The sequence below is a fragment of the Gossypium hirsutum genome, chromosome A02 (assembly GCF_007990345.1).
Source record: "Gossypium hirsutum isolate 1008001.06 chromosome A02, Gossypium_hirsutum_v2.1, whole genome shotgun sequence".
NCBI classification, from domain to species: Eukaryota; Viridiplantae; Streptophyta; class Magnoliopsida; order Malvales; family Malvaceae; genus Gossypium; species Gossypium hirsutum.
This window is the reverse complement of record NC_053425.1, coordinates 39090870-39104534: the sequence shown is the minus strand read 5'-3', so window position 1 is coordinate 39104534 and position 13665 is coordinate 39090870.

Below are 13665 nucleotides of genomic sequence, written 5' to 3'. Positions count from 1 at the left end.
CCGGCCATGATGGTGCATATATTAGAATATGTAGTGAATCTTCATGAAATGGTCATTATTTTATGTAAAAGAAAGGAAATAAATAAAAGAAATACTAAGGATAATAAAAGAAAGAAAAGAATGAAAGTGTGATGAAACAAGAGAAGAAATCGGTTCTTCTTGGCCGAAATGAAAAGAGGAAGAAGGGAGTGAAGCATTCGGTCATCTAAGGTCAATATTAAGGTAAGAAGTTTTGGTTAATTTTTGAAATATTAGTTAAATCCTAGTAAATTTCTAAGTTCCTTATTGGACCCATGTTAAATTTTTGATATTTGGTGAATGAATATGGGTTTCAGTCATGGTAGATAACAAGGAATGTGGTTGTTGTTCTTGTTAATTTGGATGAATTTTTGGTGGATAGGTGTTTGAATCAAACAAATGATCATGTGTGTACACTAGGTGTTAGTTGAGAAGAATCGGTCACTATATTGGAGGCCATTGCCGAATATGAACTTAGTTATTGTGAGTGATGAATTTTTTTGAGTTGATGGAATAAAAGAATGCTTAAAGATGTGTTACAACAAATTATATGTTAAGCTAAGGTTGTTAAATTATCAATCTTTCTTCCTAGCTGAATATGTGTTTATAAAGTTGAGTTGTTAAATAGATTTTGAAGTTAGCCCATGCATTTATTTTTGAATTTAAGAAGAATGATACATTCGGCTATGCTTTGATGTGCTTGGATTGTTGTTCATTGAGTAAATGATTGAGGAATGGTTAGAAGAATTTGAATGCTAAACTAGTTGATTTGTTTATAATGTCCGATTATGACCATTTATAGAGATGTGAATGAATTGTTGTTATGTGAATAAATATTTGTTTGATATATATATGTATTCGGCAATGGGATAAAATGTGTATTAAGGCAAGTTTCATGGTGATTATGCTTGTGATGTTGGGTTAATATTCGGCAATATGATTAAATTCATGTATAAGGAAGCATGATAAACTAAGTGGCTCTTTGCTTGTGAACATGAATTAGATATAAATTAAATAAGCATGAGATCGAGTCATGGCATGAATTATTAAATATGATACATATTGAAATCTATTGTTTTAGATATAGATTAAATGATATGTGATTGCCAAATGTGATTGTTAAGTGAATAATATTAGTTAAGTACTTAAGCAAATCTATTGTTTTACTTAAGCTTAAGAGCAAAGAGGATCAAAGTCAGATAGGGGAAAAGAGAAAGTAAACATATAGCCGTGGATATCTAGTCGTCGTCCACTTCCGAGGTAAGTTTGAAGTGATTAAACATTGAGTAAATTCAATCATAATAGGACATAATGAGTTGATTTAATAAGATATGATGTGGCCATGATATGTTTTAAACTCAAATGGTGAGTTCATAAGTGTTTGGACTTGGAAATTTAAGAGCAAACTGTAATATTTTGCTTAGGACAGCAGCAGTAACGTGATTTTAGAAAATCACCATAAATTGATGGTGTGGAATTATAGGCTGAATAAAATATTTAATCAAAGCTTAATTAGTCTAGTTTCTTATAAAAGAGACCGTGTGAGCAAAGAAATTTCCTATAAAGAGATATTTAAAGTTGAGTGAGACGGTCTCAGAATGACTCCTAAATCCCCTGTTCGGTTTTTAGAAAATCATTATAATTTGTAAAAAAATGGTTATAAGATAAAATTTATATGCTTAGACTCCTTAATGATCTAGTTTCAAATGAAATCAAATAGAACACATTTTGAATTCTGTACTATGAGAAATTTGATTCGTAGTGAAGAGTGGTCAGATTAGTCAAACAGTGAAATAGGGGAAACTTTAAGAAAAATCTGGTATTGATTGGCCAAACCTAAAATTCTGAAAATTTTATGGATGGAAGATATATGAGTCTATATTCAGGGAAAATTAACGGCAATTGATTTTGAGTTTTGTAGCTCCAGTTATAAATAACTTAGTGACTATTGCTCAGGAAAACAGCTTGTAGTGAATATGTGAATTTGTTGTAAACATTGATGAAACTATTTGAGTTGCTTATAAGCTATTGCTGAAATTGATGCATAAGATATGTATATGTGGTAAAGCCGAATGGCTAATGTGAAATATGTATGAGATATGTATATGTGGTAAAGCCGAATGGCTAATGTGAAATATATATATATGAGATATGTATATGTGGTAAAGCCGAATGGCTAATGTGAAATATGTATGAGATATGCATATGTGGTAAAGCCGAATGGTCAATGTGAAATATATATATGAGATATGTATATGTGGTAAAGCTGAATGGCTAGTGTGAAATATGTAGGCGATGTGTGTATATTGTGGCTGAATGACCAAATGTGAAAGGTGTGTATTATTAGATATTTGATGAGGCAAATGAATTACAAATATGACAGTCGATGTGAATGTTGTAACATGTGATTAAATGTACATGAAACTTGGAAATATATTCCGGGTAAGACCCGATGACTACGTGTGGAGATTATGTCCGGGTAAGACCCGATGACTACGTGTGGAGATTTTGTCCGGGTAAGACCCGATAACTTCGTGTGGAGATTTCATCTGAGCTAAGGGTTTCGCCGATAATCTGAGTAGAGGTTAAAGCTATAAGACTTCGTAATAAGAATTGCTTATAAATATATTCAATGCGAAAGGTTAAACAGGTATGTACTCCAAGTTTATATGTGAGCTTGATTTGAACTAAATCATAAGGTAGTTATGTGATGCATACGAGAGCAATCTATGAGACTATTCTTATGATTATGTGACATCGGATCAGTGTGAGAGGTTATGTGAAATTATACAATATATCTATGTCACATGAGCTCACTTTTATGTGAAAGTTTATCTGCCTATTGTATATGATGAGATGTGCATATTCGGTAAAAGGGATGTATGCCCGAAGGAAGAGTGAAATAAAAATACGAACAACTATGTTATAATTTGATTGTTATCTGTTGACACTGCTTAAAACTTACTAAGCATTGTAATGCTTACTCCGTTTACTTTGTTTTCTCTGTTTTATAGATCCCATTTCGAAGTTACAGGCTTGGGGATCGTCAGCAACTAGTCACACTATCACTATCCACTGCTTGTTACTGTTATGTTTAGAATTATTTTATGGCATGTATAGAATAGACCACTGGCCGAAGAATATTTTGGTTAATGTATATAAGCCATGCGAAAATGGCATCTTTTGAATGTGTACTTATAGAGGTTTAAATTGTATCCCTGACTGTCTTTAGTACTTATCTAAAGGAATGTTTCAAAAAAAAAATCTTACTGTTCTGATATGAGTTTCAAGTCCGGTAATGCCCCTTTACCTATTCTGGCGACGGATACGGGATTGGGGTGTTACAGGTTGGTTATAGGCTGGGTTGGGCTTGCATACACGAATATGTCTATTCTGTTCTGGAATGGGCCTATGGGCCATACTATTATCTGTAAAAGGGCTAAGGCCCAGTTTATCGTATTCTGAAAAGGGCTTTGGCCCAGTATCTGCAGTTACCTGAATAGGGCTTAGGCCCAATGGGCTTGAGCTGACTTGGGCTTTGGATGGGTTTTCCATATACACTAAGTTTTCCAAACTCACCCCCTTTCTCTTCCATTCTTGCAGGTGAGCCCTAGTTGGTGGACTTGGAGCTGGGCAGGATTCAGAATGGCCGCGAAGATTAAATTTCTAGTTTTAAATAAGTTTCAAGTAGCTTCCTTTTAAATTTCGTATTTATTTTTGATTATTTCTATTTTGGTTAAAGTTGTAATAAGGCCGCTCTATTATTTTTATTTTGGGTTTTTAAATTACTTAAATCGTTTTCGACTTGAGATTCACATCACTTAAATTGATTCCTTGAAATTGGTTAACTTTGGGTTTATCAAAAATTACTTATTTTAAACTGACACGACAACCAAACGTCTTCGAAACAAAACTTTTCAAAGTACAAAAAAGTCACGTTTTTCTAAACCCTTAACAATCGATAATGGATAGGACTCACACTAGTGAATCAGAACATTTCTCTTAAAACTTCATTAATGGTTTTTGCAAAACTCACCCAAACTTTAGTGAACTAGGTAACTTGGTTAGTGGTAGGTAATGTGGCGCACCGGATTCGACTGTAACGTCTAGGCCGGGTTTGTGGTGTTACATTTAGTGGTATCAGAGCCCGGTAGCAACAACTCGGCTGTGGATCGGGTCCAAAAAGGTTTTCAAAACTTTAAGCCCACAGAGGGTATTTTTGGAAAAATCTGACTTTTGAAAACAAATTTTCTGGTTAAAGGAGATAATTTTCAAAACTTGGTTTCTTTAAATCAAATGTTTGAAAAATGGATTTTAAAGAGGCCTAAATCTTCTGAGTTTGTCTGAAATCTGATAAGGTGGCACACTGAATCCCCGGCACCAAGTCTGTAATTATCATTCTGCTCTATATATACTGTACTGTACTAAAAATAATACTGTAGATAGTACTGAGCCTTAGATATAGTACTATAGATAATGTAGTATTAAGGCTACAAAACTGAGACTGTAGGGAAAACTAAGCCCTAGGAAACTGAGACAGTAGCTAAACTGCGATTGCGTGAGAACAACTCTGAAACTTTATCTGTTCATAAGATATTCTGGAATAAACAATTGAAACAGTAAACTAATGTCATAAAATTTGTAATCAGATAAATCGATATGAGTACGAGAGCTGCTCGAGGATGAAGAGGTAATGATTATTGGAAAACGAAGAGATTACTTGTCCAATGTAGTATCGGCTTTGGAGGCTGAGAAACTGATGCGTAAGGGATGCGAGGCATATTTGGCTTTTGTAAGCCAAGCTGAAACTGAGGATCTGACTGTGGAAATAGTCAGAACTGTTAGAGAATTTCGAGATACTTTCCCAGAAGAGCTTCCTGGATTACCTCCAAATCGAGAAGTTGATTTTGGAATCGATTTGTTGCCTGGAACAGCTCCAGTGTCCATCGCACCCTATAAGATGGCACCGAAGAAGTTAGTGGAACTGAAAGCTCAAAACCAAGAGTTGTTGGATAGAGGCTTCATTAGACCGAGTGTGTCTCTATGGGGAGCACTGGTCCTGTTTGTGAAGAAAAAGGATGGGATGATGCGTATGTGCATCGATTATCTCTAGTTGAACAAACTGACGATAAAGAACAAATACCCACTGCCTAGAATTGACGATCTATTTGACCAACTTAGAGGAGCTTCGGTATTTTCCAAGATTGACCTTCGATCTGGATACCATCAGCTAAGGGTAAAGGAAGTGGATATTCATAATACAGCATTTAGAACTCGATATGGTCATTACGAGTTTCTGGTTATGCCGTTTGGGTTGAGGAACGTACCTGCAGCTTTCATTGATCTGATGAATCAATATTCCAACCTTACTTGGACCGATTCGTGGTCGTTTTTATTGATGATATTCTGGTATATTCTGAAACTGAAGAGAAGCATGATGAGCATCTACGTATTGTGCTACAAATGCTGACAGAGAAGCAACTTTATGCAAAGTTTAGTAAGTGTGAATTCTGGTTGTGAGAAGTGACTTTTCTAGGTCATGTGGTTTCTACCGAAGGAATTAGAATGGATCCTCGGAAAATTGAGGTAGTTTTGGAATGGAATCCACTGAAGTCAGTATCGAAAATTTGGAGATTTTTGGGTCTGGCAGGCTGTTACAGAAGGTTTGTAGAGGGATTTTCTCTGATTGCTGCACCATTGACGAAGCTGTTCAGGAAAGGAGTAGCATTTGTCTGGACTGAAAAATAGCAGAAAGCTTTTGACTAGTTGAAAAAGGTATTGACTGAGGCACCAGTGTTGATTCAACCAGAGTCTGGGAAGGACTTCACTGTGTACAGTGATGCGTCGCATGTGGGGTTAGGATGCGTACTGATGCAAGAGGGTAAGGTGATCGCTTATGCTTTGCGACAGCTTAAGCCTCATGAAGCAAATTACCCTACGCACGATTTAGAGCTAGCAGCAGTGATCTTCGCGTTGAAAATCTGGAGACATTACTTATATGGAGAAAAGTGTATTATATACACAGACCATAAGAACCTAAAGTATCTGTTGACTCAGAAGGAGTTAAACCTTAGGCAACGAAGATGGATAGAGTTGCTAAAGGATTACGATTGTTCAATTGAGTACCACCAGGTAAGGCTAATGTGGTGGCTGATGCTTTGAGTTGAAGCGTTGTTGCTGATTTGAGAGTCCTGTTTGCACATTTGAGTCTTTTCGACGATGGAAGTCTATTGGCAGAATTGCAAGTGAGGCCTACTTGAACTGAACAGATTAAATAAAAATAGTTGAAGGATGATTCGTTAGTTTTTCGGTTTCGGCAAGTTAAGAATGGTGAGAATGAGGATTTTTGACTGAATACTGACGGAGTTTGGTGCTTTCGTGGAAAAGTTTGTATTCCAAAGGACCTTGAATTAAGGTGGACAATTTTAAAAGAGGCTCATAGTGTAAATAAAAATGTAACACACCTATCTCGTAACTGTCGCTGGAATAGGACGAGACGTTACCAGAAATTAGGAATCGGATCAGAACAGTAAAATTTTGAACCTTTTCTTAAATAAAAGATCATTTATTTATATAACTAATAGACACAAACAAAGATTGAATTTAAAACTTATAAAAGTAAACTTCCACAAGATGCCATATTCGCATGGCTTATATACAATAGTCAAAATATCATTCTACTTATAGTCTATCCTATACATGCCATAAGCTAAGTCCAAATCATATGATTACCACAAAAGTAGATAGTGTGACGAAGTGCTGATGATCCTCGAGCTAATAGTAAGAGTCAACGATCTACAAAAATAAACAGAGAAACATAACATTCAAAGTAAGCTTTCATAAGCTCAGTAAGTCTTAAGCAATTTAAACAGTTGAACTTAACTTAAAAAAAACAAACCAAATGTTCGAAATCACATAACACTTTTTGAGTACAATACTATTTGGCCGATTATGCACAAACACATATCATTTTACTCCGTTTATACTCAAACTCATATAAACATAGTATTTACAAGCTTCCGGATTAACTTTAATTCTTTCAAATTTCACTAGTGTATCATTTCTTACCCACACTTACTTTCAACATTCATAGTTAAATGGAATATCGAAAACTATTTTGTAACTTTGCATAATAACTGAATGCACACATATACAAATATACATATGAATTTACAACATCTTTTCATATGCTTCTCATTTCACATTCTTAATTCTCGTCAGATCAATCTCACATATATAATATATATATCACATACCTGAATAACTTAATGTGTAATACGAGTTCAATTTATCAACTTAGCATAGGATCTTGTAGTCATATACTTTATCAAATTCACTAGCACTTGGCCTGCGAGGTATAAAACTCGAACATAACACCAGCACGAAGCCTACGGGACTTTAAACCCGGATACAATCTCAGCACAATTTATTTTATATACTTTTTACTAACTTTGGCCTCATAAAATATCTAATAATACACACTTTTCACAATTGGTCATTCGGCCATATTATATACACATAAACATATGTACGTTTCACATTTGCCCATTCGGTCACACCACATACACAAGCACATATATAAGATAATGTTTTTATCATTACTTGCTAATACATCATATACTTTGCTTTCATTTAAATAGCCACTCAGCCATATTACATTTCTAAGTAACCATTCAGCCTCACTATACAAATAAGATAGCACACATTTTCATAAAGGCCATTCAGATAACTTGCACACATTTAATATTAGCCATTTTGGCCTCACCATATATACATATCTTGTACATCAATTTCATAATATCAAAATCGACTAGGTATACTAGTCATTCATGGCTTGTAGCCTCATTTTAATATGGATTCGGTACTTTTATTACCAATATTTAATCAAACATGTTCTTAATTACAATTATTTAACATTTTATTTTACATTCAGCAATGACATGTTCATCTCCAATAATTCAATACTTATAAACTTATAATTTCACAAATTTGAACATCAAAGATCCATCTAACACTCATATATCATTTCCTAACGTCACAATTCAAAATTCACATATGGTTTTAATCAATATCTTATAAGCAACTCAAACAGTTTTATCAATGTTTACAACATAATCACAAATTCACTACAAGCTGTCTTCCTGAGCAACAGTCATTAAATTATTTGTAACTGAAGATACAAAACTCCAAATCAAGTGCCGTTAATTTTCCTTAGAAATAGACTCAACAAGCTTTAATTACATAATTTTTTAAGCCTCTAACTCAACTCCAACAACTTATGGTGATTTTCTAAAATCATGTTATTGTTGTTGTCCCAAGCAGATCTATTACAATTTACTCTTAAATTTCCAAAAGTTCAAACACTTGAGAACTTACTAAGATCTCAATTTTTTTTCTTCAATTTCCTAATCACATTAATAGCTTCACTTAATTTGTAACATTAATCCACAATTCATCTCATAATTCATTCAGTAATTTCATCACATAATTTATTAAAATACCATTTCCTTATATTGATTTCAAATACATTCAAGAATTTAAAGCATAATTTCATAGCCAAATGTATTCACTATTCGACATTTACAAGAAAGTCATAGTATTTTATTCACGTCTTAACTCATGATGCTTTCGGTTATTCCGTCTTATCTCATGCTTTCAGCTATATCGACTACACGACTACCTTCGTTTTTTTCCTCGATTCGAGTTTATCCCCTTAAGCTCTTGATGCTCAATCAACAATTTTAACTACTCAATTTACAAACGATAATGTCATTACTTTACATAACAGAAATTAAATTTCATTACTTAAACCATCCACGGCAATCACCTTCTGAGCACCTTAATTTTCTTTAAGCTAAACCACCTCATAGCATACATATACACATTCGACTAATTATAAAACAAAATCAACACTCGTAACCGAATCATTAACTAAAATCACATTTGGTAATATGCTTAAATAATCTTCAATATTTAATAACATCTAAAACTAATTTGTTTGAGGTGCCATGAATTATTCAAATTGGCCGAATATCATTGAATTTCTAAAATCATGCTTATAACCACTTGGCCGAATTTCACATATCAAAGCCATTTATATATATTATTCAAAGTATTTAACAACACTTAAAAGTCCAAAACCGAATGCTCATCTTACCACCAACATGCATATTTAATTATCTCATGCCTCTCTTAATCAATTTTATTCATAATAGCATGAACTTAACAATCCATTACTCATACAAAACAAACATAACTGAAAATCCCTTCATGAACTAATCACTCACATGTAACATACTTTTCAAAAACAAGCTCTTAAACATATGAATTTTGGTATCAAATTGTCCATTGAACATTCGTTTACTATCTTCTATCCTCAACTCAAATTTCCTCACTTATTTTCACTAAGGCCGAATCTAAAATGCCTCATAAACTAAATTTATCAAGTGGGTTTCGGCTAGAAAAAGAAGAGAAACACAAATTCATCAACAATTTACAAAACCACATCAAATTACCTTCAAATTTGCCTCCAATTGACTGAACGGTCCCAAAACCATCCTTCACTCTTCTTCTTTTTATGAATTTTAGCTAGGTGAAGAAACAAAGATGAGTTCATGTTTTCTTCACCAAATTCTTATTTTATTTTTATCAATAAACTATATAATAATGACTATATCAATAACTACTTAAAAAAATCAATTCATTATTATACATATAAAATATGCTTATTTTGCTCACCAAAACCATCATGGCCGGCCACTAACATTAAAAGTGCCAAATTGACATGCAAACCCACTTATTTGCATCATTCAATAATTAATCACTTAAAATAAGCCACACATATATTCAAAGCTTCTCACATAAGTCCTTTTTATTTAGAAACACATTCAAATTGACAAAAATCAAAGCATTCAAATTTCACACATGCATGATCACATATTTTAGACATAAAATATTATATTCAATTATTTCTGCGACTCGGTTTAAGGGTCCCGAAACACTTCTCGACTAGGGTCAGAATAGGGCTGTCACAACTCTCCCCCCTTAGGGATTTTCGTCCTCGAAAATCTTAGTAGTGACTAGGTTAAGATAACGTCCTCTTATTGAATTGTGACAGCCCTAATTTGACCCTAGTCGAAAAATGGTTTCGGGACCACAAAACCGAGTCTTAAAAATAATTAACTGTTAAATTCTATGCCTATTATATGTGTAAATGCATTTGTGAAAGTCTCATGCTTTGATTTTTGTCATTTGTATGTGAAAATTTTAAATAGGACTTAAGTGAGACAATTGTGAAATGTGATAGGTAAATTTTAAGGTGGTCTATTTATGCATGTTGTTAAAAAGGTGGACTTGCATGTCTAATTAGCCATTTAGAGATAGTGGCCGGCCATGATAATGATTAACACATATTATATTCATTTTTTAAAATTTTTATTAACATTTAAATATAAAAAATGAATTAATGAATAAAGAAATAAGTGAAAATTTGGGTGAAGAAAACAAAGCTTCATCCTTGTTCTTCTTGGCCGAATTGAAAGGAAGAGAAGGGGGAAGACTTTCGGTCATTTGAACATAAGAAAGGTTAGTGAATGGTGCTAGATTTTTTGAAATTTAAGCTTGTTTTAGGTTAATCATCTTGTTTCTTACTTAACCCATGCCAAAAAATTTTGAATCTTGATGGATGGATTGCACATTCGGTTATGGTTGATGAGGAAATAATTTGATCATAGCCTTTAAGTTTTGATGAAGAATTTGTTGTTGCAAGAAGTTGAGCTTATTAATAGTATGTATTGTTAATGCTCATATGTGTAATAGCCGAACATGTAGTTGCTTAATGTCTTGAACAAATGTCGTTTAGGTGTTTTAAATTGATTAAATTAGATTATTGATCATCTAAGGGTTCGGTATTGTGCATTATTGTTAAGAGTTTGATTTTTGAATCATAAGATTTTGATGACTTGTGTTTATTGGCATTCGGCCAAGGTCTATAGGTGTTTGCTACTTCGATTTAAGTGCATAGGTGCTAAATACTTCGTATTTGAAATTTTGATGAATAAGTAGAAATTAAGTAAGATGATGTTGGGTAAATTCTTAGCTTAGTTGTGTTAAGTATTCGGTAATACTTATAATAATGGATATGAGAGTTTGAAAGACTAGAAGTTATTTTAAGTGAGTTATAATCTTAATATGAACAAGATAGAATCGGCTATAAATGCGATTGAGTGATTCGGTCATTGTTTGGCATAGGTGAAACTAATACGATAATTACTACATTGGTCATGAAATGGAAATTTAAATGGAAGCAGAATTTCTTTAGCTAGGGCCGAATGGGATTTATACGATATCATGGCATGCATTATATATATATGTGTGTGTGTGTGTGTATACGTGTTTGTGCATAACATGAGTAATCGACTAAATTATGATAATCACGCTTAGGTATATATATATGTATGTTAATGCCTTATGTATACACCTTGTGTCATTGAGACATTCGAATATATATATGTGTGTATATTAGATATATAGTTAAATTCATGTATAAGGTAGCATAAAGTTATATAAATCCTTGTTGTGCATGAGAATTAGGTAGAGAATAAATAAGCATAAAATTGAGTCATGGCACATTTTATAAAATATAAATATGTATTAAAGTTATATATATAATTGTTAAATGTGACTTACCAAGTACACAAATTTGAAAATGAAATGGTGATAGACTTAAGTGGAATTTTAATTCAAATGAATTGGTTTTGAAATGTATATGGATGCCATATGTCTGTGTTTGATTGATGAGTAAATTTGTTTAATTTAGCTCAAGAGCTTAGAGGATCAAAGTTGGATAGGAGAAAGGAGAAAGTAATCGAATAGCCGTTGAAATCGTTCGACAACATCCGAAGTAAGTCTTTGAGTAATGGAACTTAGCTTATGATTTGATAAAATTATGATATATATAAGTATAATAAATAAATCGTGATCTAATGGTTCTATTTGAATTACGTAGTGAAATAAATGATTTGTGCATATGACTTGTAGCTGAATAATTATAGAAATCATGTAGAATAGCGAAATGAAATCGTGCTAATTGTATGTGACTATTGAGCTGAAAGTGGAAGGGCTGATGTAACATCCTGATTTTCAGATTTATTCGCGATTATCAATATTTTGTAAAGATTTTAAAATTTTGTATTTGGATGTGAAATTAATATTTTGAGTAGGTAAATGGGCTTATAGAAGGCCCATGTGTTGGCCAAAACCCTATTGAATTTTTGAATTTTTGGACTTAGGAGTTAGGGGTTCTAGCTAGATGGCCCTTGTATAGAGATATGGGCAAATTGCATCACAAAAAGAGCCTTAGTAAAGTGGCAAGGGTGATGCCACTAGGCTCCTAAAAAGGTGGCGTGTGGAGCATTGGGGAAAGCATGGGATCGATTCCCTGTGTTGACAAATAGATGCATTTATTTTTGAGTGCTGGAGGGGTAAGTGTTGGAGTCCAGGTGGATTCTGCTAGAGGAGAGTTTGAATCAGTCTAAACACTTGGATTAAGGAGTGATAAGGGGAGAGATTTAAGGGATTGGGAGAGAGGCTAGGAGTTGGCCGAATTAGGGGAATTAGAAAGGGGATTTCGGTAGAGGGGTATTAGGTTAGTATTTCGGCACTTAGGGTATTGAGTGGTGCCGTTTTCTTCTGCTTAAACACCTTAGGGTTGTTCTTTTCTCTCTTTTTTCCTCTCTAGCCGAAACCACCATTCTCTCTATTCTTCTTTCTTCATTTTTCTTCTTCAAAACCGTTCATCAAACCTGCTGTTCATCAACACTTGTGCCGAAACCACAAAAGCTGAAACCTCGAAAAATACATTAGTTGTGCCGATTTCTTCCAAGCCAAATCCTTCGATATTTTTGTGCCTAATAAACGACAATCATCTTTTCTAAACCCTAGATACCTGTCGGCAATTCTACATCAAGGTTATAGCCCCACATTGTCATCTCCTTCATCACCCAAAAGCCAAAAAACCATAGATTTGAGGGCTTATAGCCGAAACTTCAAAACTCCGGGAGTCGAGTTCTACCATCGTTTGAAAGATAATTCTGCACCAGATTGCATGGAGATCAAAAAAGAGTAAGGGGTAAGTGTTCATCATCTCAGATCTGGTCCTATTTTACAAAGTTAGGAAAAGTCGAAGTCCCTAAAATCTAGGGAGGCTGTCGATTTGGGCATGTGGCTCTAAGGGTTTTTAACTAACATTTTCTGTCAATGATTAGTGTCTTCTTAAGTGTTGGATTGAAGGCGTGGGTTGTTGGAGCAATCAGATTCGGAGCTAGCTATCGATTTTGGCAAAAAGGTAAGGTTTCAAAGGCTTTTAGGGACATGGTTCGGTCATGGATAAGTAGGTTATAGGTTTAGTGATTATGGTTTGTAAATAAGAACTGTGCTAATCAATTGTAGGACATCGGAAGAGATCTCAGTAGCAGTCGTCGCGAAACAGGTGTGTGCCGAACACCCTTTCTTAGTTCAATTCGGCAAAAGCAGAAATGCCGAAATTCCAACATTTCATGGGCTTGTGAGTATGCGAATGCTCTCAAGACGTGGAGTAATTGTTAGATCTAGCACCGCAAGGTGGTAAGTAAGTTTGTGTGACGTCTT